Source organism: Rhinatrema bivittatum, chromosome 3 (genome assembly GCF_901001135.1).
Source record: "Rhinatrema bivittatum chromosome 3, aRhiBiv1.1, whole genome shotgun sequence".
Taxonomy (NCBI): Eukaryota; Metazoa; Chordata; class Amphibia; order Gymnophiona; family Rhinatrematidae; genus Rhinatrema; species Rhinatrema bivittatum.
Genome location: NC_042617.1, coordinates 574818946 through 574844593, shown reverse-complemented (window position 1 = coordinate 574844593; position 25648 = coordinate 574818946).

Genomic DNA, 25648 nt, shown 5'->3' with positions numbered 1-25648 from the left:
AATTGGGATTTTCTAAGCATTTCTATTGAAATTGGTGGGTAGACATCATTGGAAGGGTGAAAGTATGTCCTCACATCAAGGCTATGTCAACATGGCACCAAAACTGATATAAAGAACCCAAGTACTCGCATTGGGGCAAAACGGTAGCAGCAGTGGGGGCAGGAGTTCTCCAAGATACCCTACTAGGAGCAAAGCAGCAGCAAGAGTGGTCAAAATACCTCAAGGCTCCAAAGGTGGGGCAAAGGGCACAAGCAACAGTGATATGAAGCCTCCAAGGCTGTATGAGAGGAGCAAAGTGGCACCAAATGTGGCATGAACAGCTCAAGGCACCATGGATAGGAAACAAAGCATCAAAAGAGGCAGAAACCTCCATAGCAGTGATATAGAATGAAAGCAAGTGGCATTCACACCTCAAAGCATCATGAGAGGCACAAAGCAGCCACTGAGAGTGTCAAGAGCAACCCAAGGCTCCAAATGAGGGGCAAAGGGCACCAACACAATTGGTACAAATCCCTAGCCAGGGGGAACAAAGAGGAAACCCCTGAAGGAGACCATATAGCATTAATAGGTGAAGGAGCTGGCTGTTCAGGGATGGAGTTGGTCTTCAATGGAGGCTAAGATGCTGCTGACTAGAGGCACTAAATGCTCTTCAGCCACTAGCTATTTAATATGCTGTGATTCAGAGAACCCAGGACACAAGTCTTTTGAATCAGCTTATGAAAATACTGCCTCCATTGTCTGAGAATCAGTAATAATGAAGGAGACAAGGCCCTGGTTTTGGGAGCTGAACTTCTGTTGCCTCTGCCTTTCGCTGTGGTATAATCTGTCAAAGACTAAATACCGGAAGGAACCAATAGTCATATGAACCGTAAGGGAAGGCAATTTGTAGAAAATGTGTAAGAAAGCATGACAACATGAAAGATTAGTGGGTCGATAAGGACTGTGGAAAGCGTCGGATGGCCAGGGCAAGAACAAGAGTCAGCAAGTAACGTAGGATAAGGGGATTCGGAAAGAAGCTGAAAGACAGCCGGAGTAGTGGAGGAAGCCCCCTAATATACCGAGACTGGCTTGGAGTGGCTGCAGCAGTGGCACTGACAATTAAAAAACAGAACAGTAGGAGCAGAGCAGTGAGAAGAGGAACTGAAATACCCCAAAGGTGTATCTCAAGGGTTAAGGTGCGAGGAATAATGTCATCAAAAGTCCAAGGCACCGAGAGGGGTAAAACAGTGCCAGGAGTGACATGAAGAGCCCAAGGAGGGCTTTAGCCAGGATAAGACTAAGAGTAAGAAGTACCTTAAGAGCAGTGGATTTGGAAAGACAATGAAGCACCCAAAGGTGCCCTGAATGGCTTCCCCTTCGGATCCCCTCTGGAAGATTTTGTGGCACGGTGCGGGCAGTCCCTACTGGAGGCTCTCTGTGGCATGGCAAGGCTGATTTATCTGGCAGCAACCACGAGGCTAGGAGCACAGATGGGGGTGGGGTGGGAGATTGTTCTTTTCTCCCAGTAGCCGAGGTGAGGAGAAGGTCATTGTCCAGCATGTACATGTTTCTCTGGCTTTCATAGCTTTTCTATCTTCAGAGCATGGGACTAAACAACTTCCCAACCTGAGGGAGACTGGGACAGCCTCCTTTTCATTCTCGGCCGTGCCAATGCTCTACCTTCCACCAAAGTATGGTTCCCCTGTCTGGTGCATGGTAACCTGCAGCACTGTGGGGTGCCTTTCAGAGTCAGAGGCATGGCTATCTGTTTGATCCGATTAGTAGCATATGTTTCTGTCAAATAATTACGATTCAGCCATTCACAAGATTGATAACTGCTTATGGCCAGTAGCGGTGAAAATGAAAATGGCTCATTAAATCAGTTTGGGTTCCATCTGTTAGTTACGTGGCAGCAGCTTCGCAATCTGCACTAAACTTTTTCTTTTTTCAGTTTTAGGAGGGTTTTTGCATTTTGGGGATATTTCCCTTCTCCTTTTTGGCATGGGCTCAGTGGGTATATAAGTGCAGAATGAGCATCCTCAGCAGGATTTCCCTCTGGATCCTCTGAGTTGGGGTTTTGCAGAGGAAGATGTATTGGTGTTTTGGATGGGCAGATACTTTTTAAGAATTTTGGGAAGTCTTTAGCAATTTTTACTACCCTCTGACAGGAGGACTATTTCACCTCTTTCTGAAAGAGTTGGATTTGACAGTGGTTTCAACCTGCAACATGTTAACAATGAGGCAGAGACCACTAATTTTCCAGGACTTCCGTACTGTTTAGAACACTAATTTTCTCAAACATAGACTACTGTAACTACCTATTACTTGACCTTCCTACAGGTCTATTTAAACCATTACAATTATTACAATATGCCACAGCAAGACTTTTATTAGGAACATGGAAATTCGGTGACATCTTATCCTCATTAATATCACTGCACTAGCTGCCAGTACAATCCAGAATCTATTATAAAGTATTAACATTAATATTTAAAATCATCCGCTCCAGTAACCCCGGTCTGATAGGTGCGACACTACAACCATACACACCGGAGTGAACACTAAGATCTCAAAATAAAGGACTATTGTTGACTGTGCCTACAATACGGAGTACACATCTAATGCAGGTAAGAGATCATGTATTTTTCATAGCAGGAGCGCGTGCACATCCATGTGCGCCCAGTTCCAGGTGTGCGCGCACATGGACGCGGCTATTTTATAACATGTGCACAGATTTTACGATAGTGACATCAAAACAACTGGCTGAGCAAATCCATCGAAATCCACGCTCCAAAACGGAATCCTACGCTCAACAAATAAGGGCCTTCTCAAGACAATCTGTTGTGATGATGTTCATCTACCTTTTTTTAAGATTACTGTAAACCATTCTGATGGCAAAACTGAATGCTGGTATACAAAACACGTTAAATAAATAAATAAATGTGTTAAAACCCTTTACAGCATATAGGGGCGGATTTTCAGAGCCCTGCTCGCGTAAATCCGCCCAAAACCGGGCGGATTTACGCGAGCAGGGCCCTGCGCGCCGGGAAGCCTATTTTACATAGGCCTCCCGGCGCGCGCAGAGCCCCGGGACTCGCGTACGTCCCGGGGTTCTCGGAGGGGGGCGTGTCGGGGGGCGGGGCCGGAGCGTGCGGCGTTGCGGGGGCGTGTCGACAGCGTTTTGGGGGCGGGTACGGGGCGTGGCTACGGCCCGGGGGCGTGGCCGCGCCCTCCGTACCCGCCCCCAGGTCGCGGCCCGGCGCGCAGCAGGCCCGCTGGCGCGCGGGGATTTACGTCTCCCTCCGGGAGGCGTAAATCCCCCGACAAAGGTAAGGGGGGGGGGTAGACAGGGCCGGGTGGGTGGGTTAGGTAGGGGAAGGGAGGGTAAGGTGAGGGGAGGGCAAAGGAAAGTTCCCTCCGAGGCCGCTCCGATTTCGGAGCGGCCTTGGAGGGAACGGGGGGAGGCAGCGCGGCTCGGCGCGCGCAGGCTATACAAAATCGATAGCCTTGCGCGCGCCGATCCAGGATTTTAGTGGATACGCGCGGCTCCGCGCGTATCTACTAAAATCCAGCGTACTTTTGCTTGAGTCTGATGCACAAGCAAAAGTAGGCTGATCGCGCTTCTTTTAAAATCTACCCCATAGTGTAGAAAATCAGAAACAGCACAAAGTCCTAGACAAGCCTAGAAAACAAGGTGGAAAACCAGAAAAAGGTGGAAGTAGGAGAAGAAACTATTTTTTATTTCTTCACATTTTTATATTAGGGACAAAACACCCCAGTATAATCAAGAATGGAGCAGAGTGGGAGAACGAGGTCAGGATTGAAGAGGAAGTCAACAAAACAGGTAAGGTGGAGAACCAGAAAAGACGTGGGGTGGAAGAAGAAACTTTTTTTTTCTGGGGACACAACATCTCAGTATAACCAATAAAGAAGCAGGGTGGGAGAATTAGGCTGGAATCCAAATAGCAAACAAGGTTTAGGTATCATGGGCATGGCAGCTAGACACAGTGGCAGCAAAACATCTAGCTGTGAAATCAGGGGCATGACAGGTATGCATAGTGGCAATAAGACCTCCAAAGTGATACATCTGGGGCATGACAGGCAGGCATAATAGTAAGGCACCCAAGGTGGAAAGCCTGGGGCATGGCAGGTAGGCAGAGAGACAGCAAGATCAGGGGTTCTGCTATCTATCATATCACAAAAATATTTTCTGGAGTTTCCTTTGCTGGGATGGGTGGAGGGTCTCTCATGCCAGCTGCTCTAGCTATGGTCTGTGTCAGGAAAGACGGTTCTGTGGGGACCAATGTGGTTTTGGTGTATTGAGGTGAGGGATTGAATGCTAGCTGATACAGTGCTGCTCATGCCTGAATTATTTTTTGGGTAGCCACTTTTTACTGTGCTACATCCCCAGTACGAGTCTGCCTCTGGTGTTCTTGTTCACACACCCTACCTTCCAGTTTCAACTTCATGTATGTGAGACACTGGGACTGGAGGATGATACTCCCTGTCATCCATAGATCACAAAGTATGGCAAGTATGTACCGGTATATCTTGATTTCTGTTAGGGGTTTCAGTTTTACTTAAACCTGTTGTTGCAAGGAGTCGAAAAACTGCAACATCTCTGCTTCCCTTCCATCTTACTCGTGGAAACCCTCTACCTTTTCCACCAGAACATTTACTGTAGGGAAGGGATAACCTCACCCAGAGTGGCACTTTTGTAATTCAGAATCTTCATGGAATCCCTGAAGGGCTTAAGGATTTCTATCAGCTAACTCATCCCTACCGAATTATGATGCCCCAGGGAGCTATCTATCCACACCTAGCTCTGTTTCCAGAGACAGATCCTAAAGGGGTAATCTGCTGCTCTTCTAACCTCTGCAGCATCATATAGGCGAACTTCCAGCAGGTGTCAACATCTTTAGTCAGATGCTTATGAGGCATTGTAAATTCTTCCTGCTTCTTATGGAAGAAGCTTCTCCCCTTCACGCTTTGATGGAAATGCCCTTCTGTTTTCCTGCATCTCTCTATCAGGTATGTCAGGACTGGATTCCCATGATCCTTGGGCCCCAGTCCCAGTCCCAGGGCATACCTCACTGCCAGGTACATTAAGTTATCAAAGCAATGGATATCCTGAAAGCCCCTATCTTCAATTGCCCTAATCATGTTTTCCCACTGTCTGTCTCAAAGAAATCTGCCTGAAGACTCCTGCTTCTCCTATCTAGCTGTCAACCCTCCAGCATCTTTCATATGGCTGATAGAATATTGCAAATATTGCAAGAGATATAACAACTATCCATCACCTGGGTGTGCAGTACCACCCACCTACGTTGATGCTCTGCATGTGCTAAAGCTGCTGCCTGCTCCTGCCTTGGCCAGGTCTCACCAATGTGCCATCAGGAAGAAGTATCCATGCATATAATTCATGCTGATCCAGATATCACTAGTGAAATGCATTCTATTCCCCTCTGTCTTAGTCAACTGTACCTATATGTGATGATGTCACTGATTGTACAATCAGTGGGGATAACCTGCTTACTAAATGTAGTCCAGAAGGGTACTTTATAGCTGGAGGCTAACAGATGCAGCAGATGTTTAAATCCACATTCTCCACTACCTGCAGTGACTGGTCATCCAGGGCAATCATTTTCCTAATGCTCCTCATTACTACTTTTGATGCTGCCTGCCTCTTGTATCAGGACAGTAATATCAACACCACCACATTTCCTCTACAATGAGTTGCTATTGCATATATATAGCAGGGGCTTCTAATCTGCCACCTAATTGCTGGAAAGTAGGGATGTGCAGGCAAAACGTTTTCGTTGCGTACGTGATACGTATTCGTGGGGGGTCAATTCCGTTTCATGCGGAAGTATGGAGAATTCAATAAGTTGTCGATCTGTAAATACATTACTACGGCGAGTTAAATTATTGTCCCAGCTAAAATTAAAATTAACTACAACCCCCCACCCTCCTGACCCCCCCAAGACTTACCAAAACTCCCTGGTGGTCCAGCGGGGAGTCAGGAAGCCATCGCTGCACTCGTTTGCCGGTTTCATCACGGCGCCGATAGCCTGTGTCACAGGGGCTACCGGCGCCATTGGTCAGTCCCTATCACATGGTCACCGGTGCCATCTTGTGCTCCTACCATGTGACAGGGGCTGACCAATGGCACCGGTAGCCCCTATGACATAGTATGGGCAAAGGCTATCGGCGCCATTTTGAGTCCTGGCGTCGGACGGCAGGTCGCTCTGGGACCCCCGTTGGACCCACAAGGACTTTTGGCCAGCTTAGAGGGGCCTCCTGACTCTCACAAGACTTGCCAAAAGTCCAGCGGGGGTCCGGGAGCGACCTCCTTGCACGCCGGCCGTCCGATCCCAAAATGGCGCCGATCGCCTTTGCCCTCACTATGATGGCGATCGGCGCCATTTTGAGTATTGCCATCGGACGGCGATTTTGAGTCTCAAAATGGCGCCGATCGCCTTTCTCCTCACTATGACGGCGATCGGCGCCATTTTGAGACTCAAAATCACCGTCCGATGCCAATACTCAAAATGGCGCCGATCGCCGTCATAGTGAGGGCAAAGGCGATCGGCGCCATTTTGAGTATTGGGATCGGATGGCCGGTGTGCAAGGAGGTCGCTCCCGGACCCCCGCTGGACTTTTGGCAAGTCTTGTGGGGGTCAGGAGGCCCCCCAAGCTGGCCAAAGGTCCCTGTGGGTCAAATGGGGGTCCCGGAGCGACCTGCCGTCCGACGCCAGGACTCAAAATGGCGCCGATAGCCTTTGCCCATACTATGTCACAGGGGCTACCGATGCCATTGGTCAGCCCCTGTCACATGGTAGGAGCACAAGATGGCGCCAGTGACCATGTGATAGGGACTGACCAATGGCACCGGTAGCCCCTGTGACACAGGCTATCGGCGCCGTGATGAAACCGGCAAACGAGTGCAGCGATGGCTTCCTGACTCCCCGCTGGACCACCAGGGAGTTTTGGTAAGTCTTGGGGGGGTCAGGAGGGTGGGGGGTTTAAATTTTTATTTAGGAGGCCAAATAAAACAGAAATCTGTTTAATACGTGGGGAGTCGCGATGCGTTTCGCCTCCCCACGTATTTAACAGATAGCAAAAAATAAGTTGTGGATTACAAATACGTGGAAAACGGATGCACACCTCTACTGGAAAGGGCTGTAGGATCAGATTTGGGAAGTCTTCTCCTTTTCAACCCCGTTTCCTCTGACTTTTTCATTGAGTGGCAGAGAAAGTCCCCAAGCTAATGTGTCACCTTCCTCTGAATCCAATGCTAGCAGGTGCTTCTGCAGGTGATGCTACATACTAGCATTTTTCAGATGTCCAGAATATTCCGTTGAGTAATGGCCTTACTACAATGAATACACTAAGCAAATCACAGGTCCTCCATCATTTTAAAGTAATTCAAGGCCAGGGATGTCCTACACAGTCCTTTCTCTGCATCCTTAAGGGCTGATATTAGCACTATAATTGAGGTTCAAGGTGGACCATGAGAAAAAAGGTCAGGGCCGTCACTCATGTTCTCTACATGCTCTTAACACCATCAGTATCATCTATCTTCACCATGACCTTTTTAAAGGTTACTAACCAAACCTTCCAAATTTTCTTCAGTTACTGGCTCTTCAATTTCTGATTTAGGAAATCCCAGACAAGATTCTTCCTCAGAATCAGTTGTTTAAAATACTGCCTCCATTGCCTGAAAAGCAGTAACCATAGAGGAACACGCTGCTGGTTTTGGCTATTGCACTTCTAATGCCCTGTACATGCTCATAACTTGTGAATGCCAGACTTGGATAGCTCTCCTGCCTTTTCCCCAGATCCAAAGAAAGAGGGAGAGGAGCAGTTAGTGATGGCACATACTCTCTAAATTTCAATGTTTTCTATCTTGAGCTGGCTTCCACTTGTGGCATTCTGCAGTTAAAAAAGTCACCCAGATGTAAATGACTTTAAACTGCCTAATCCATTTTTTAACAAACAGGTTGTGAATACAAAGAGAAATGAAAGTACAAATAAAAACATACGTTATCATGTCTGTATGCGAATGCCAGAAGTCTGAACTGTAAGATTGGGTGTAAGAATGTATTGCATTATATGAAGATATAGACATTCTAGGCATTTCAGAGGCATTGTGGAATGAGGATAACCAATGGGAAATTGTGATACCAGGGTATAAATTATATCAATGAGATACATCAGATCAAATTGGTGGAGGGGTGGCACTATATATATAAAAGATGGCATAGAGTGAAGCATGATAAAAATCCTGCAGGGAACAATATGCATTATGGAATCGTTATGGATAGAAATTCCATGTGTGATGGGTAAGAGTATACCAGTTGGTGTATTCTACAACTACCTGGCTGAAATGAAGAAACAGGCTGTGAAAGGCTAGCTAAAATTTAAAAAGTGAATACATTTGGCAACAAAATAATAATGGGAGATTTCAATTACCCTAGTATTGATTTGGTCAATATCTCATTGGAATATGCTAGAAAGGTTAAATATCTGGGTGCCATAAATGACTGTTTCTAGAACTGATTAGAAAGGTAGCTATTTTAGATTTAGTCCTCAGTGTAATGCAAGACCTGGTACAAGGGGTTACTGTGGTTAGGCCACTAATAACTATCACAATGCAGTCAAATTTGACATAATCACTAGAGAAAGCACATTAAGTAAAACTACTACAGCAGCATATGACTTTAAAAAGGGAGACTATGATAGAATGAGGAAATTAGAAAAAAACTAAAAGGAGTGGTAGCAGGCTTAAAAATTGTATGAGGCATAGACATTATTTAAAAGTATCATTTTGAAAGCCAAGATAAAATGTATTCCATGCATTAAAAAAAAGTCAAAGGGAGACCAGTCAAAGGGAGACCAGTGTAAGTAAAAATATCTGTCTCACACACATATATAAATGTGCATTGCTGACTGACTCCTCTTGCACCCACAAAAAAAGTGTTAGATTACAGATCCAAGAGGGCTGACAGCCTGGTAAGACTCTCTATCTGCTATCCTCATTTCACTGCACTGTGCTATGTCAGAAAGAGATAAAAAATCACTGGCTCTTCTTCAGCCTCCACTCCATTCCTACCCTTCCCCCAATAAACACAAAAAGCATTGCCACTGCCCCTGCCTTCCTTCTGTCACAGTGAATGAGAAAGAAGACCACTCACTGCAAAAGAGAAGATGAGCAAAAGCCATTTACCAGCTCCAAGGCTTTATTTTTTAAAGCTTGTTTAAACTCTGAAAGAGCTTCTGGAAAAGAGATGCTTCTCTGCAAATGTAAAAGAGCAAATAGTGAGTTTATTGCACATACTAACGGGCCGATACAGTAAAGTCCACGGGAGAGCACAGGCCACTCTCCTGTGCGCGCGATTCACTATGCAAATTAGGCCCGGCGGTAAAAACAGGCAAAAGGAGCGGCGGCTGTCAGCGGGTTTGACAGCCGACGCTCAATTTTCCCGGCGTCGGTTCTCGAGCCAGCTGACAGCTACGGGTTCAGAAACCGGATGCCGCCAAAATTGAGCATCCTGTTATCGACCCGCGAGCCGCAGGCCGACTTCAAATTTTTATTTTTTTTTTACTTTTGGTAACTTTCAGGACTTCTGACTTAATATCGCCATGATATTAAGTCAGAGTGCATGATATTAAGTCAGAAAGTGCACAGAAAAGCAGTTTTTACTGCTTTTCTGTGCACTTTCCCGGTGCCCAAAGAAATTAGCGCCTACCTTTGGGTAGGCGCTAATTTCTGAAAGCAAAATGTGCAGCTTGGCTGCACATTTTGTTTTCTGAATCGCACGGGAATACCTAATAGGGCCATCCACATGCATTTGCATGTTGCGGGCACTATTAGGTTCGGGGGGGGGAGGGTTGGACGCACATTTTCAGCCCCTTACTGAATGAGGGGTAATGCTAGCGCATCAAAAACACACGTCCAATAGAAGGTTAACAGTGCGCTCCGTCAGAGCACACTGTACTGTATCGGCCCGTAAGATATTTCAGTGGAAGGATGTCAGCATCACTTGATCCAGATGATAGCTATAGACTAGTTAATAGGGATGTGAATCATTTTTTGACGATTTAAAAAAATCGTCAGATATTTTTTATATCGTCCAAAATCATCAGAGTCGCGATACAATAGAAATTCCCCCGATTTATCGTGAAAAATTGTAAATCGGGGGAGGGGGGAGGGCGGGAAAACCGGCACACCAAAACAACCCCTAAACCCACCCCAACCCTTTAAAACAAATCCCCCACCCTCCTGAACCCCCCCAAAATGTTTTAAATTACCTGGTGGTCCAGTGGGGGGGTCCCAGCGCGATCTCCCGCTCTCGGGCCATCGGCGCCATTTTGGCTGCCACTAATATAAATGGCGCCGATGGCCCGATAAAAAAAAAACCCACCCGACCTTTAAAATGACCCCCTTGACCCCCCCAAAAACCTTTTAAAATTAACTGGTGGTCCAGCGGGGGCGCGATCTCCTGCTCTCGGGCCATCGGCTGTGTTAATAAAAATGGCGCCGATGGCCCTTTGCCCTTACCCTATGACAGGGCAAAGGTAGCGCCGGCGCCATTTTGAATATTGGCAATACGGCCTGAGAGCAGGAGATCGCTCCCGGACCCCCGCTGGACCCCCAGGGACTTTTGGCCAGCTTGGGGGGGCCTCCTGACTCCCACAAGACTTGCCAAAAGTCCAGCGGGGGTTCGGGAGCGATCTCCTGCACTCGGGCCGCATTGCCAGTATTCAAAATGGCGCCGGCGCTACCTTTGCCCTCACTATGTCATAGGGGCCGACGGTTGATGGCCTACCTTTGCCCTGTCACAGGGTAAGGGCAAAGGGCCATCGGCGCCATTTTTATTAACGCAGCCCATGGCCTGAGAGCCTTTGATCGCTCCCCGTGCTCCCGCCAGACCACCAGGTAATTTTGAAACCTTTTTTGGGGGTTCAGGAGGGTGTTTTGATTATCGGATCGGGCGCAGCCGATAATCAGAACTCAAATCGGGCTGGGCGATAAAAATTTTTAAGATTTGGATCAGAACCGGAACCGATCAGATTCCGGTTCCGATTCACATCTCTACTAGTTAATAAGATTCTTCCTTGTGATTTGTTTTCCATCTGGTCTCCTTTGCCAACTCGCCCTACCTTGGCTCCCAGGAGGTTGTGATGTCATACAGGCAAGAGGTAGTTGATATGGTTAACAGTTTGCTCAGAACAGCCATGGACTTGAATGGGCCATAGACCTGAATGAGAAACATAAACAATTGAGGCTAAATTTGCAGTTTAAATTCATGAACACCTTCCATTCGTTTTGGAGCTCCATGAATTAAACAAAAATGGACTCATTTGTTGCATTTTATCCATTTTTGTTTCAAACAAATGCTCTGCACATCTCTATTGGACAATAAGGGCTGTCAGTTCTTAAACTCAGTTTCTGTCAGATAACTCCCACTGTACAGCATCCCAAATTCAGCATCAATCAGATCCAATTCATTTTTCCATGCAAACCTTTAAATATAACAGATTTATACACTGTGCTACTGATAAATTTAGGTTTAACCAAATTTATTTTCACGCAAATTTTTCTCTTGCTTACCTTCTCTTCATGACTTCTTTTCCAGTAGAACTATGCCATTAGGTTTAAACCAAACATCATCTATCAATATTAATTGATTTTCTTTTCAAAACATTTTTTTTCCTGACAAAAGAATATTACTTTCATTTCTTCTTCTGCAGCAACCACACTGATATGCTTCTTGTCCTATTTGTGTCTCTCATTGTCTGCCCCAACTGCCTCCTTTTTCACGTGCATGTTTTTCTGAGATCAGTACACACATGGTATCAATAAAATAGTCCCATATTTTCATATTCCCAATTCTCACCTAGAAATCCCTTTAACTTCCACATAGTACTTCTCTGGATGTAGGGGCAGTCTTTATGCTCCAATTATCTATTAAAAATGGATTAACTTCTTCCATTTTTCCTCCAGTAATGAGACCAATTGCTCTTATAGTGTTCTTCCACTTATTTTTATACTATGTCACAATACATGCAGAATCAACTAGCACATGCCTCCTATCAGTAACAAAAGCTGGCAGTGTGATCTCACTTTTCTATTTGTCTCCTTTAGACTGTGTGGAACCATGGTTCTCCTTCATATTTTGTAGTTAGACCACTTCTTAATGGGCTATCCTGTTTTAAAATTCCCCTTTGAGCATTAACATTTATTATCCTCAACTTTTTACTTTCAGTGAAAGCCTTCCCAAGCACTCCCTGATATTTAAATGGCCCCCGAAGCCCTTCCCCTGCCAGAGGTGACAGCACCACCATGACCCAGGTCCCCATTTCTTGGTTTGCCGTGGCCTACAATGTCACTGCTGTGGCCGGCAGCAATGGGAGCGGGAGCTGGCAAAATTGTTCCCTGCTGCCTCTCTCACCTACCGGATCTTCCTTTGCAAAGACTGGAGATTGCGTTGTGCCCCTACTGCTTCTTTCACCACCAGCTGGCCCTTTTCTGCAGCAATGGGTGTGAGGACCGTGCTCCCAATGCACCCCTGACTGCTTGGGTCTCCTGCTTCTTCATCTTCTCCCTGACAGCTCTGCACCGCTGCAGCAAAGGCAATGAGTAGCCTCCTGCGGCTTCCATGGACTGCCTGCTCTGCCTCTCTACGACCCCTCCTCTCTGCTCTGGGACAGCCACAAGGTAGTTCTTTATTTTATCTTTAATCCTATTACATCGATATGCCTCCTTTCTCATCACCTTCATTCTCTCCTTCCCCTCGATATCTCCTCTGCCTTGCTGGTATCTGATGAAAACTTTATTTTCTTATTAAGGAGGAGGGGAGAGAGATTGTAGGTCCCACTGGCTAGTCACTTGCCCTTGGAGAGGAGCTCCCCTTAATGAAGGTTCCCTGTTTTTGTGAATTAATGTAACGCTGTTGACTGTATATGCTTTAAAACTGCAAGTTAGCCAAGTTATAGTGTAGTACAGGTGCGGGCCCATAAGTCCTCACATCATTTGCTACAAAATATTGATTCCCAGTGACTTTGAACATAAATCAAATGAAAGAATCAATACCAAACACAGGCATTCATGGGCTGAATCTAACCAATGAGTGTGACATTTTCCTCTGTCGGTACACTTTGATGGCTATTAAAACATCTCAGTAGAGAAAAAAAAAACCTTCTGTTTGAATTATAACCTGTAAAGGAAAATCTTTTTTTTTTTCATGTTTAAAAACATGTCTGGTGCCAGTGTGTGTAGTTTAGTGAATTATAAGAGAAAGCCCTCTCCCTCATGAATCTGTTTCAAGAAAATATTTATGTATTCGTTTATTTTGTTAAAAAATATTTATACCATCTTTAAAGCCAAAAGAGATTGCTCAAAGCAGCGCACGAAACTAGAACACAGTAACAGTACTATAACAGAAACAAAGCATGTAATTACATTACAAAATATGATAAAATGAACCATTCAGTGACTCAAAGGAAGGGTAACAGACACCAACAAGAGCTATGAGCTATGAGCATTGAAAAATCCAGGTCTTTAACTTCTTACTGAGCAAAAATTGATTAGATTCCAATCAATATCAGGAAGGATACTATCCCATAACTGGGGATCTGCAGTAGATAAGGCTCAAGAATGAAGTCTCATATGGTAAATAGAATATGTCGGCAGAAGACATAACAGTCCAGCCTGTCTGGATCGTAAACACCTCGAGGGAAGATACCACTGAAGTTTGTTTGCAGTATTCCAGGTATGTGGGTATGGGGAAGGGGGAACCACATTCCATGCAGCACATGAAATGCAAATATTAATGTCACTGCCACTGTACACTTTGAATTCTTAAAGGTGAAGTTTCAAGACACTATTATCTTTAATCTAGAAAAAGGCCAACCTTGCCTCCTCGCTCTCCTCGATCTCTCATCAGCATTTGACACAGTAAACCACCAGTGCCTCCTGCAACGACTAACGGACATAGGCATTACAGGAACAGCATTCAACTGGTTCAAATCATTTTTGGAAAACAGATCATACAAGGTCAAGATAAATAACAAAGAGTCTCACGCCATCGAATCCAAAAGGGGAGTACCGCAAGGATCATCCCTCTCCCCGACTCTCTTCAATATATATCTTCTTCCGCTCTGTCAATTACTCACCAACCTCAAGCTAACTCACTTTCTATATGCGGATGACATACAAATCCTCATCCCTATAGAAGACTCACTACACAAAGCTATGTCACACTGGAATAATTGTCTGTCAGCTATCAACAATCTTCTCACCAGCCTCAACCTAGTCCTAAACACAAACAAAACTGAAATTCTCATTATAGCACCGGAAAACTATGTCCCACCCACACCTCTTAATGCTAGCCAAAGCCAAGATACCTTTTCGCAACAAATAAAAGACCTGGGAGTCATCCTAGACAGTGGATTCAGCCTCAACAAATTCGTTAATAACACTACAAAAGAATGTTTCTTTAAACTACAAACCTTAAAGAAACTAAAACCACTCCTCCTATACAGAGACTTCCGCATGGTACTACAGGCCATCATACTCCCAAAACTGGACTACTGCAACTCCCTCCTTCTAGGCCTACCAGCATGCACCACAAAACCACTTCAGATGGTCCTTAATGCCTCAGCAAGAATCCTCTCAAATGCCAAAAAAAGAGATCATATTACCCCAATCCTTCTTCATCTCCACTGGCTCCCGATTAAATTCAGGATCCAATTCAAATCCTTAATGATGATACATAAAGCTTTGCACAACATCGCACCGCTCAAGTTAACATTCCAAATTCAACTACACACATCTATGAAACCGACCAGAAGCGCTTATCAAAACAGACTAATCACCCAACCGGCTAAATCCTCGCTGAGGAAACGCGCTCTATCCACAGCGGGCCCTTCACTCTGGAACTCGCTTCCTCCAGACCTTCGCCTTGAACCATGCCACGCTACATTCAAAAAGAAACTTAAGACTTGGTTATTCAAACAAGCATTCCCGTAGAACTAAGAGCAGGAAGAAAGTCAGTCACATATTTTCCGATTACCCCAGCATATTTCACATAACCTTGTTATTTAACCATGTCATTTTCTCATCAACCCTCATGTTATTTTACTAACTGCTATTGTATTTTATTTATTGTCATTTTTTATTGCCATTTTTCATTGATATTTATTGTTGTTTATTTATTAATTATTTATTAATTGTTATTGCATTTATTTTCATTTATTAATTGGTATTTATTAATTGTTAGCATTGTTATATATATATATTTTCTCTGTTTCTTGGATTAACTATGTTCATTGTAAACCACTAACTTGAAGCGATAGTTACTGTTCATTGTAAACCGGGGTGATATGTATATTATACAGGAACCTCCGGTATATAAATCCTTAAATAAATAAATAAATGCACGTAAAATATAGCATATACGCGCATAAGTAGCCTCTACTTGTATATTCCATTTTCTATAAAATTTGAAAATATGCTGTAACAAAGTGACCCTGTTTCCCCCCTTTTTGTGTCTGCTGGACCAAGCTAGATGCCTGGTCCATTCTAAATCCAACAGAGAGAGATAGCTCTGTAGGCAGAACCCAGCTGGGGCTGGGATAAGAGTGCAAGTCCAGCTTTTTTCAGGAGGCCCCTTGGCCTCCAGGAAGAAGGCAGCTCCTGTAAAGCACCATGTCCAAACCAGAAGCTAGGCAGCCTACAGCCCCTGTGTGTGTAAGTGACTTATGCTAAGGTAGGAAGTCCAATGTAAAGTATCGTGTTTGCTTAATAAAGTTTTATCTGCACCAGAAAGGCTAGAGTCAGAGTGGCTTTCTGTCTCAAGCCAGGAAAACATTGCTCGGTCTCCCACATTTGGTATAAGAAATGGGATTTTTTTTCCTCTAAGCCTCACACAGAGAAAAACCTCAGGCCTTCAGAGGGAAGGTTAAGCCACTGTTCTTAAACTGGGCACAAGAGCACTGATGTTGTTATTACGTGTGTTTTAGTGGATCCTTGGGTGCTGTGGAGATGATCACTCCCACGGGGAAGAGCCCCGTGAGGAGCCACAGCACTGGGTTAGATTCTTAGACACAAAACACCGGAATTGAACTGTTTTATTATACAGCTTGAAGTAGCCACCAGGTGGCAGTGGTGAGTTGTAATCTCAGGGACCTCGGCAGAGGGGGCCCTTCTCTCCTGGATGACATCAGGAGGTTCCACAGCAAGGGGTTACTGTGGATGAGACAGATGAGAGGTTAGAGTATTCACTTGGTGTTAGCTGTTATGGATGCGATTCCACCAGATAGTTGTTGTAGGTACAGGCACTGAGGCAGGGAGAGCAGGCCCTCGAGGAGCAAGTACCTGTTCCCTGAATGGCACCTGAAAATAGAACAGAGGGCCCCCGAGGAGCAGGTACCCAAGTTAGTAGTAAAACCCCAAATAGCAGAAGGAGAGCTTCCTGCAGGCAGCAGGGAAGCGGCAGATTAGTGCAGACAGGAACAGTTCGAGTCTATTCGAGCCTTTGTGAACTCAATGAGCTAGCAATCTTGAGAAGTAGATATACCCGGAGTTGCGTGACGTCAGATGAGGGAACGCCATCGAGGTTTGTGCCACTGGGCGTACTTAGACGTGGGTTGTGTGCGCGCGCGCGCGTGCGCACCCTAGCAGGTACCTGGGAGGAGCAATGGTGTACGGCTGCACCATAGCTGCTCTGGGGACACCAGAGAGGTCAGCTTGACAATGCTGTGGTAGCCATCTTGCCCAGGTAAGCGGGAAGAGCCGAGATAGGGGTGCAACAAGCTAGGCGAAGCCGTCAAAGACCGACGGACGCAACAACTGACAGAGGGTTGTGGGGTCATAGAGGAGCACACAATTAGAGAGAAAAAAAACCCCTAAAACTGCCTTTGAATTAATGAATGGTCTGAGGGGCCTGGAAGTTAGTCAGGATTAGGGCAGTTTTAGGAAAGCTCTGTCCTCAGTTTAGGGCTTGTGCTACACGGTGTAGTTAGCGCTGGTGAGGCAGGATTTTTTTTTTAACCATTTCTTCCCCTTTAAAAGAAAAAGAGAGAGAAAAAACATAGTTGTGCACTGTGGCTGGAGCAGTACATGGCCCAGAGAGAAAGTGCAGCTATGTAGAGGCCCGGCAGTATTACCAAAACCCTGGTCTGGATCCAGGAGTATACTTCAGTGCAGGTGAAAGAAGGAAGCCAGAGGGTATCAACTCTTTATTAACCATCAACTCTCCGAACATTTGGAATCCCAAAAAACACCACAACACGGATTCAGAAAAACCCTCAGCACAGAGACCCTCCAACTTACCCTTACCGACTCAGCACTTAGAGGACTAGATGCCGGCAAATCCTACTTTCTCATACTACTGGACATATCCGCCACACTCGACACCATCAACCACAACACCCTCTTAACCAGACTGTGCGAGATCAGCCTAGACGGCACTACAATCAAATGGTTCAGCTCCTTCCTAGCAAACAGATCATACAAAGTCATCTTCAACAACAAAGAATCAAACAGTACCCCCTTCCACACGGCGTCCCCAAGGATCATCTCTCTCCTCCACCCTTTTCAACATTTACATGATTCCACGCTGCAAACTCCTCACAGACCTGGGCCTACAATACTTTGTATACGCTGATGACGTCCAGATCCTCCTCCCCACGAAAGAAGACCTTCAGGACACCCTCCTACAATGGAACTCCATCATGACTCAAATAAAAAAAACTCTTAGCACAAATATCACTCACCCTTAACCACACAAAAACTGAAATCCTTCACATCTCCAACCATCCCCCCACATGGAATATCCAAGACCATTTCTCCAATCAAATCCAAAGCCAAATTGTCACAACAGTAAGAGACCTAGGTATCACACTAGACACCGAGCTCAATCTAAAAACCTTCATAAATACAATAATAAAAGAGGGCTATTTCAAACTACAAGTCCTCAAAAAAATCAAACCCCTACTACTCACCCAAGACTATCGGTCAATACTTCAGGCCCTCATCCTGTCTAAACTCGACTATTGTAACTCCATCCTCCTAGGACTCCCAGCCTCCACCATCAAGCCACTCCAGCTATTACAAAACGCGACAGCCAGATCCCTCACTAACAGCAAGCATTCCATACACATAACCCCAATACTAAAAGAACTCCATTGGCTCCCTATCATACACAGAATCCAGTACAAAACCCTTACCCTCATGCACAAATCCATCTACAATGAAAAGACTGACTGGCTTAAGGACACCTTTCATCCATACACCTCCCAAAGAAACCTACGCTCAAAAAGCTCTGGACTACTCTCAATCCCTTCCATCAAACAAGCACACCTCACTTCAACGCGAGAACATGCAATTTCAATAGCAGGTCCCGCCCTTTAGAACAAACTACCAACAAAACTCCAAAACGAACCCTCTCCTCAAAACTTCAAAACAGCCCTAAAAACCTGGCTTTTCCGAAAAGCTTATCCTAATGTCAATTAACCCTTACTACTTAGATCCATCCCTTCTCCCGCCAAGAGATCTCACATCCCAACAGAGACCTCATAACATCTCAAACAAACAACATAATTCAACACTAACATCTAGCTATTTTAAAGACAATGTTAAGAAATTTGTTAACGTGTGTTACTCAATGTTTATAATGTTACAATTTCTAAACCAATACATAGTTGTGTATTGTTTTCCAACTTTTAAACCAATACATAGTTGTGTTATTTATAATGTTACAATGTAAAGATAATATGGCTGCCGTCACATTATCACAAAAGTTATCTTGTAAACCGATGTGATACCCATGTTTAATGTCGGTATATAAAAACAAACAAATAAATTAATAAATGAAATAAATAAGTGCACAGTAATGGAGTATGACATCAGGGAAGTTCTCCAGGTCCAAGAGGCAGTGCTGAGGGAGAGTCTGAAGCCACTCCTAGATGCTGAGAGAGAGGCATGGCTAAGACAGGAATGGCTGGCACAGAGACTCAGAGAGAAGAATGGACACAGACAGTAGCTGAAATATGGGCATTTTTCATAGAGTTGTATCAAGAGCTAAATAAGGTGTTGCAGTGCACTCTTCAGGAACTGGGGAACACTGTTGCAGTTGGAGACGCTGCCGGGAGCCAGAGCACAGCAGCAAGGCCTTGAGATTGGCGCTACAGGAGGTCCTGATGAAGACCTAAAGGATGCCCAAAAACTATCGGGATCCAAGAAACAGCTCCTGTGGGACACCCAGCGGATGGTGATGTGAAGAACCTTGACAGAGGGGTCACAGAGAGCCCTGGGGATGGCAGCACAGATTGCCCAGAAGGAGGCAGGATTGAGAGGCCTGAGGACTGCACCAGGGGAAAACCTGAGCTGGGTGCTTCAGGGGTGCCTGAATGGCATTACAATAGGTCCTGAGGAAGGCTCTGTAGGGTGCCCAAACACTGAAGAGGAGTCAGCGGAGTCTCTAGAGATGCCAATGCGTGGCAGTGATGAGGAGTCAGCAAGAGCCTTGATGGAGTCACCAGAGGGCACTGGTCATGACAGTGCAGAGGAGGCACAATTCACCACAGAGATGAGTAAAGAGTACTCACCGCAAGTCCCACAGACCAAAAACTATCCATCTTGCCCCTGAGTTGACCCCGGTCTGAAACCGGTCTGAAATTGGCCTCCCCCCTTTTCAAAGTGCTAGGGTTAAGAAGCCCCTTCCCTGGCCCATACTTACGCCCTTCCTAAATCCTGGATCCAAAAGAGCATGAGCAGGTCTAATTTTAAAGCACCAGCACTTAAGCAGGTATCACTCCTGCCCTTTTGAAAACAGTATCTGGGAAGGGCCTATGTGGGAGCTGGGGGACAGAGCTCCCCAGCTCTGGCACCATTAAATGGGGGGGGGGGGGGGGGGGGGGTAAGGTCTCAGTCCCATTCTTGGGCCCAGCCATCCCGGCCCTGACTGGCTCTGAGCAGGCCCTGCACTTGGCTGGCTCAGCCAGGCCCGCCAGAGACCCATACATTTTTTTTATTTTATTTTTTATGCTTAATGTTTGTTTTGGTTTGGCAAATGAATTGAAATGATAAAAAAAAGAATCAAAAAAAGATCCCTCCCCCACCCATCCCCCAAAATAAACAACACACCAAACTGAAGATTTTGGGGTTGCACATCCTCATGGAGAGTCCCCTGGCCTAGTCTTGTTTGATGGGGTAAATAACCATTCTGTATTTTACCTCTCCCATCCCATTCATGATTTTATAAATCTCAAAGCTAAAAAGCCCTAATCTATTGAGCCTTTCTCCATAAGGCAGCTTTTCCATCCCCTTTATCGATTTTGCTACCTTTTCCAGCTTTCACAACCACTTTCCCTATTGGGACATTTTAACTTATTTAAAGGTGAATTTTAAAAGCGAGGCGCACACGACATCGGGAGATGCGCGTGCAGGTTGGGTTCACACCTGCCCCGATGCACGCACGTCTCCTGCTGTTTGCACATCTCATGTTCTGGGTGGAGCAGGGCAGGGCCATGAGGTGTGCGTGTAAATACTTAGTGTCCCAGTGCACACCCAGATCCTCTGCTACATAACTTTACTTCTGTCATAGAGGAGGTGTAACTTATAAAATAAAAGAAATTAGCTATTTCTGCCATGTTTAAAGGATCTAGGGTAACTGAGGACATAAGAACATAAGAAATTTCCGTGCTGGGTCAGACCAAGGGTCCATCAAGCCCAGCATCCTGTTTCCAACAGAGGCCAAACCAGACCACAAGAACCTGGCAATTACCCAAACACTAAGAAGAACCCATGCTACTGATGCAGTTAATAGCAGTGGCTATTCCCTAAGTAAACTTGGTTAATAGCAGTTAATGGACTTCTCCTCCAAGAACTTATCCAAACCTTTTTTGAACCCAGCTACACTAACTGCACTAACCACATCCTCTGGCAACAAATTCCAGAGCTTAATTGTGCATTGAGTGAAAAAGAATTTTCTCCGATTAGTCTTAAATGTGCTACTTGCTAACTTCATGGAATGCCCCCTAGTCTTTCTATTATCCGAAAGTGTAAATAACTGATTCACATCTACTCGTTGAAGACCTCTCATGATCTTAAAGACCTCTATCATATCCCCCCTCAGCCGTCTCTTCTCCAAGCTGAACAGCCCTAACCTCTTCAGCTTTTCCTCATAGGGGCTATCATACCAGGGTGTTTGGATGACCTAGCAGTTAATTAGACAAACTGGTGGATGAACTAGTGAAACTGGCAATGGTGTGGATGCGTGCCCATTATAAAATACCCTGCCTTATGCAGTAGAGTCCAGATTTGTGCCCCTAGAGGTGCACCCCCTTAAAATTGGGTATCAATGTGCTTGCGGGTAGACTATTTTCTAGCGTATGCGCATATGTGCATGGAAGTTACAAAATGGCGGTATATCTGGGCACGCACTTTCTCCAAAATTCTCAAGAAGTTGACATTACAAATCGAGGGACGTTGTTAGTTACATTTGCATTCTCTTCTGATAGAGATAATGTGTTATGCTTTTTTTTCCGTAATCATTCCTTATTATTCTATGGTCAAAAAATGTGGGTTTACCCTGGCTTAGCAAGGGTTACCCAAGTTTGTCAGAAGAAATTTCTTTTAATGCGCTCCGAGGTACAGTCTAAGGGGGGTTATTTTGTACTTTGCTATCCTTATAAATGCTTGTTAGCTATAATAATGCTAATTATATTTTTTTGAGCCACCCTAACTATGGGTATTGTTAGATTCTTCATTGTAGTCGATCCGGTATCTATATATAATGTAACTGGCAATTCTCAGTTCCCTTTTTTTCTTATTGCCTGATACTCCGCTCGATTTTCCCTTGCCCTCTCCTTTTGTTGAAAGTAATGGGGTTGTATGCTTATTTCTAAAAAGATATTGTAAGTTTACCTTTTTTCCTTTTTACACCCTATTTTCCAATCAAGGTGTACTTCCTTGTAAATGTTTTTGAAATTGCATAAAAATAAAATAATAAAAAAAAAAAGAAACAGTGATGTAAAATCTCAAGCACCCAAAGAGGGGGGAGTAGCACAAACAATAGTATGACACCCTCCCCCCCCCCCCCTCCAAGGCTGAGAAGTATGGCAGCAAGCACAGTGACATCAACACCCTAAGCCACAGAGAGCAGAGTGAGGCAGCAGGAGGAGCGGTTTCAACACAGCAAGGTGGCGAACCAAGAAAGAGGCAGGGTAGAAGAAGCAGGACGGACAGCAGCAGTGGCCCAACACAGCAAAATGCTGAATCAGGAGAGAGGCAAGGACATGAGCAGCAGCAGGAAAGCTCCAGGATCCCAGGTCATCCAGAACAAGGCAGGGGAGAAGAAGATTATTCTTCTTAATTTATGTTGGGGGTTTTTTTTTGAGGGGGGGGGGGAGAGAAATACTGCAGTATAATCAGGAGAATGGCAGGGCAGGAGGGCACAAGGTTAGGCAGCTACAATGGCACAATAAGATAGCAAGGCACTGAACCACCAGAGTGGCAGGGCATGTGGAGGCTGGGTGGTGGATGACAGCAGCAGCATCAAGGCTCCAAGATGCCAAGATGAACAAGAGAGGCAGGGGAGAGGAAGGGCAGGAGGGCCAGGCTGGGCAGCAGCAGCAGCAAGAGTGGCAACTGGCAAGAACACAGCAGAGTGCCGAGGCCAAAAAACCATGGGCATTGGTTTGGTGTAACTGTGCACTCAGTCCTGATTCCTTATCAACATTCATAAGGTGATGCACATGATGTAAAATGAATTAATTTCCCTATCATCTGTGATAATGAATGCCACTCCTGAATGTGAGTACTGTAGCACCATTTGCCTACGCAAGTTATTTCTTGTATTCAGTTTGTTAGTTTATTAAATTTGATAAAGTGCCTTTATTTCGTAAATCAAAGCAATGCACAGTTTAAAAATTACAACAAATAACAAAAACTGAAATTAGCCATAAAAATAAATTACAATGAGAGAATAAAAACAAAGTAAAATAGTCCTAAATATCAGAAATTAAGATAGAATAAAATAATTTTCTTAATCTAAATTTAGCTTTCAATTGCATTATTCTAAATATTCAGCAAATGTGTTTAAATTACTCAAAACAGAAGTAATCTACAGGTACTGGTCAATTACAGCAACATTTGTGTAGGGCTTCTCTTTAACAATTTAACAGCTCTCATCTACTATTTTCTCATTAATCAAGTAGTCTCTTTTGGCAGCATTTTTGCAATGTTGTCTTGAGAGCAATAAATGGAAGCAGTTAACATTAGGTCCCAAAGTTTAAAGGCGGTTAGGCGGAGTGAGCCTTCATGAGGAGCATAATTGAATAGAGATGCTCTATCAAAATTCTCCTCTCCATCTAGTTTGGGTTTGCTGGCTGCACAGTGGGTTGGCAAACATATGAAAAGAGAACGAGTACATAAAATTAAATTGAAATCTCTTTCGTGTTTCCTGTAAATAACTTATCGGGAACAAACTCTGATGGCATGACTCTACTTTCAGATAAAAGCATCTGATTCATCATAAGTAGTTTTTGCTTCAAGGCAGGGATGAGCTAACAGGCCATTGCGGAAAGTTTGTTCAGACATACTGATTAAACAACAGGCATTCAATTACATAATCAGGACACAGGAAATACTGGTAAAAGCAGGGAAAGGTCAGGCGGTTTGTTTTTCATTCTGTTATCCAATATTTGGTTGAGTTTGAACTATGGTAAAAGTATTTCTGTCTGCTACTCATTCGCATACAGTTAGACTCCTAATTTAAGTGTTTAGTGCTGAAAATCAGTGCTAGGTTCCTAACTTTCCCTCTGTTTGCACTCTGTTTGCACTTTCCCTGCCCTATGGTCAGGAGGTCAGGAGGCCCCCCCAAGCTGGCCAAAAGTTCCGTTTGTGTCCAACGAGGGGTCCGGGAGCGGGACCGCGGTGGACCACGTGACGGCCGCGTCACTCCGACGTGACGCGGACGTCACATGCTCCTCGCAAAGGAATAGAGGAATGGCTTCCTGACTCCCCGCTGGACCACCAGGGAATTTTGGTAAGTCTTGGGGGGGGATTAAGGAGGGTGAGGGGTTTAAATTTTTATTTAGGGAACCGGTGCACGTATGGACATAGACTCAACTTATGGAATTCTCCATATGTCCATATTGACCGAAATTGACCCCCCTTTTCGACTTATGGACTTATGAACATAAACTTTTTGTCTGCACATCCCTAGAACAAAGCACACTGGCCACATGGAGGCCAATTTTATAACATAGCGCTTAGAGCTGAAGTCCACGTGTACAAAGTGTACATGAACTTCAGCCATAATTTTAAAGCAGATTTCCAAACATAAGTGTGCTTTGAAAATTAGCAGGTACTAATAAACCCTTGCACAGCATACACATGCACATTTGTACCTGCAGGGGAGAAGGTATAAATGTGTTCACACGTGCATTTGTGTGCACACTTTCGATTATAGAATGTATGCATATAAATGGTTTCCCTGGCATAACTATGCCCCCAGGATCACCTCTTTCAAGTACAAGCAAAAAAAAAAAAAAATGCATGAAATTGCTTTCACATCTACAGCCCCATTTTCAAAAAGGCCCATATACACAAGTAATAAGGAGTTTTATGCACATATATATATGCTTTTGAAATTCTTTCCAGTTTGTAAAAGCTGGACCAGTAGCAGGCACAACAAAATAGAACAAGAGGGCATGTACCAGACCAGAATACCAGACAGGCACAGATATCATGTGAATGAATACACAAAACCAGCCACACACTAACAGTCATGACTATGCATACGCTTTATCATATTGCACTTCATAGGGAACTGCTCAGAGGCCGCGGAAGTGAATTCAGATTTTTCAGTAGTTATTCCAAGCTACAAACGTAACATCCATATAGTAACAAATGTGTTTTTCACTTTTTCCTAGTTCCTTTCTTTTTAGATCTTAACTATACCTTCAACAAATATCCCTGGCATTTTTTCCTAGTCTGAGTCTTTTAAGTGCTTCGTTAAATCACTGAGGATCAAATATAGTCACCGTTTTTTGCTCTACTTAGAGAATGTTTCTCACTAGTCCACAGTTTTTTTTGTAACCTCTAAAGCAGAGCTTTCCAAACTTTTCATGTTGGTGACACACTTTTTAGACAAACATAATTTCGTGACACGGTAATTCAGTCTACCAGCAAACCAGAAGTTAAAGGTTAAATGAACAAAATGTATTTCAACAATTTATGTATGTTTCCTTAAACATATACATAAATAAAATGTTTCACAACACAACCTATCTCATAATAAATATTTGCAGGCTTCCACTTCCTCCAGGCTGATCTCGTACATTGTGAGATAGGCATAGAGAAAGTGCTACTCTTGCACATTCCCAAAGATTACATGTGCCAATCACTAAAAAGTAATTTTTTTTTTTACCTTTGCTGTCTGATCTTAGTTTTCTAATCGGTTGGTCACAGGCTTTTTTTTCCACCTTTCCTTTCTTGTTTTTTTGCCAATTCCTTTTACAGGGTCTTTTTTTCTATTTCTTTTCTCTCCATCTGTCTTCCCTCAAACACACAATCAGGTTCTCATTCTCACACGCTATCTCACACATTCTCACACACACAGGCTCTCACTCACATGCAATCTCATACATCCAC